This window comes from Phacochoerus africanus, chromosome 10 (assembly GCF_016906955.1).
Source record: "Phacochoerus africanus isolate WHEZ1 chromosome 10, ROS_Pafr_v1, whole genome shotgun sequence".
NCBI classification, from domain to species: domain Eukaryota; kingdom Metazoa; phylum Chordata; class Mammalia; order Artiodactyla; family Suidae; genus Phacochoerus; species Phacochoerus africanus.
In genome coordinates this window covers 137,006,048-137,009,621 of record NC_062553.1, presented here as the reverse complement: position 1 = coordinate 137,009,621, position 3,574 = coordinate 137,006,048, and positions in this window count along the sequence as shown.

The following is a 3,574-nucleotide window of genomic DNA, read 5'->3' as shown; positions in this document are numbered from 1 at the left end:
AGACCCTTCTGTTGGAACAGGATGCTTTCCTGACTGCACTTCTGCAACTTACTTTTTCAGCAGGGAATGGTTTGCAGTTAATGTAACTATTACTCAGCCATAAAAAAGAACAACATAACGCCCTCTGCAATAACGTGGATGGAACTAGAGACTCTCATCCGGAGTGAAGTAAGTCAGAAAGAGAAAGACAAACAGCATATGATATCACTTATATGTGGAATCTAATAAAAATAATGCAAAAGAACTTATCTATAAAATAGAAACACACACGGATGTTGAAATCGAATTTGCGGTGATCGCAGGGGAAACCATAGTGGGGAGACGTCAGGGAAGAATAGGATGAACACACACACACCCCCCTGCACGTAAAATAGACAACTAACAAGGACCTGTTACAGGGAGTCTACTCCATCTTCTTTAGTAACCTACATGGGAAAAAAGGATGGCTAGGTGGGAGTTCCCGCTGTGACTCGGCAGTAACGAGCCCAGCTGGTATCCATGAGGATGTGGGTTTACTCCCCAGCCTCACTCAGAGGGTGAGGAGTCCAGCATTGCTGTGAGCTACGGTGTAGGCTGCAAACATGGCTTGGATCCCAAGTTACTGTGGCTGTGATGTAGGCTGGCAGCTGCCACTCCCATTCAACCCCTAGCCTGGGAACTTCCATATGCTTGGGTGCGGCCCTAAAAAGACAAAAAATAAAAAACTAAGGAATGGGTATGTGTGTGTGTGTAACTGATTCACTTTGCTATAAACCCGAAACTAATCCAACATTACAAAACACCTATACTCCAATAAAACTTTTTTTAAAAAATTAAATAGGAGTTCCCATCATGGCTCAGTGGTTAACGAATCCGACTAGGAACCATGAGGTTGCGGGTTCCATCCCTGGCCTCGCTCAATGGGTTAAGGATCCGGTGTTGCGGTGAGCTGTGGTGTAGGTGGCAGATGAGGCTCCGATTAGACCCCTAGCCCGGGAACCTCCATATGCTACAGGTGCAGCCCTAGAAAAGGCACTGATAGACACTGCTTTAAGAACTTGTGTTGCCTTAATAAATTTTAATTAATTAAGCAGCCCTCTGAAGGAAGTCCCATTATTTGTCCTCGTTTTACAGATGCAGAAACCGAGACACAAAGAGGTCAGGTAAATTTCTGAAGGTCACACAGCTCTAAGCAACAGAACTGGGATTTGAACATGGGCAGCTGAGCATTCTCTTATCTGCCCTGATATATTGCTTCTAAGAATATTTTATATGCTTATTTTTGCTATTTTTATTCTCTGATAGTGACAAAACCTCTACATTGAGATGACATTTTTTTAAAAAAGATTGTGAATGTAACAAAAGCTAACTGACTCAGCATTTTATGTAAAATAATGCCATATATATAATATATATAATCACATAGAAGAAGACCTGAAAAGACTCAGGATATCTTTATAATATCCAATTGTCATCTTTCCAGAAGCATAGCCCCCATCCTCATTCAAATCACATACTATAAATGTGACACAAAAATTGTCCCCGGGAACATAAAGCCAAACGATGAAACCGTGTGATATAAATAGTATATCGCTTCTCCCTTCTGGTAATGTCAGCCCTTCTATGTGTCTGGATAGTTTTACTAATAAATTATGTCAGAATCAGAAGAACTTAGGTTAATTACGCCTTTGATTTCATAATACTACCCTTACCGTATCACTGCCGATGCTGAGGATGCCCTCCAAGTACACTGGGATAATTTGCACCTTTTGTATTTACTTTTGAAAGATTCCTTTGATGCCATCGGTAGGTGAGGGTCTGTAGGAATGATAACAGGCCAGCTGCAAGCTCTGTTTCTACTGCTTTTCTCTTGGTTGTTGAGCTACACAGTATCTTGAAATTTCCACCCTGTACTCACCAATATCTCTGCAAGGTCTCTGTCAGAGAGAGAGACAAGGCTACTTGAATTTTCCAAAGAAGTGACTTAGGAAGCTGTAACCTCTGTGGGAGTTTGGAACTGGACAATGTTTCCTGAAATGTTTATCTGATTTTTATAAACAAATTAAAGGAGCGAGAATTTCTCCCTTCCCCTTCCCCTTCCCCTCCACTTCCCTTGCCTTCATTTTATGTTTAGTTGCTAAATGGTAACCAGTGTACAATAGTTCTCTTTTAAGACAACCCCAGCAAACTTAACCCAGTCGAACTGGCAAAATATACTATAATGCTGCATCAAGCCTAGATTAAAGTTAATTATAGGATGGAGTTCCTGCTGTGGTAAAGCAGGATCCAGGGCATCTCTGCAGTGCCAGGATGCAGGTTTAATCCCCAGCCCAGTGCGGTGGGTTAAAGGATACGGCGATGCCCCAGTTGTGGTATAGGTTGCAACTGTGGCTCAGATCTGATCCTTGGCCACCGAGCTCCGTATGTCGCAGAATGATCAAAAAAAAATGTTAATTATGAATATTACAAGACTGTTTTAGACTTCATTGCTCTAGCAGGTAAGTCAAGTATACAATCAATACGTGAATTATCAAAGATTAAATATTAAAATCAGTCAATGAAAGATTAAATGATTCCGTTTTGGGTGAAATATTAGATAGACACTGACAGCCCTTAAAAAAGAATATTGGAGTTCCCATTGTGGCTTGGCAGTTTAAGGACCTGACATAGTCTCTCTGAAGATGCAGGTTTGATCCCTGGCCTTGCTCAGGGGGTTAAGAATCCAGTGTTGCCACAAGCTGCAGCATAGATTGCAGATGTGGTTCAGATCTGGTGTTGCTGTGGCTGTGACGTAGGGTTCGGCTGCAGATCCAGCTCAACCCCTAGGGCAGGAATTCCCATCTGCTACAGGGCATGAAAAGAAAAAGAAAAAGAATATCAAGTCATCTTTCATTCTAGAGAAGAAATATCAAATATTCGCCTTACGCTTAAGTCCTGTGGTTAACTCCTTGATGAACTTGTAGTCAATCCCAAACCTCCCAAGGGATTTCCAAGACAACCTTGACTTCAAACATCCTGCCCTCTTCTCCCCAGACAATTATTAGGTAGCCTCTATATCCCTTGCAAATATTACTGTATGTCAAACGAGGGGTCTTAATTTTTTGTTTGGAAAATATAGTCAGAATAGATGTTTGCTTTCTTTACTGTAAGTAGGCTTTATGAAGGTGCCCTTTCAAAATGTATCTGATAGAACTTAGACTTGAATGAGTTAGTTTCAAGATTGATGTTTATTTCAATCTGATGTTTCTCCAATCAGATTGCCGGGGTTCATAGCCCAGTCCTTCTTGTTACTCACTTGTTGTGTGAACGAGGGAAAGTTAACTTAGTATTTCATCTAAGCTGACTATTGATCAATTTAATTAACCCCTGGATAAGGCCAATACAGGGATAGGGCCCTGTGCAGTCGGGGTTAGCCGACGTGCCCTATTATACTGGGGGGAGGGGTTAACAACAAGGTCCTACGCTATGGAACTATTTTCAATGTCCTACGATAAAGCGTAATGAAAAGAATAGTTTAAAGAAGAGGGTCTATGTGTGTAACTGAATCACTTTGCTGTACAGCAGAAATGAGCCAACATTGTAAATCAACTACACT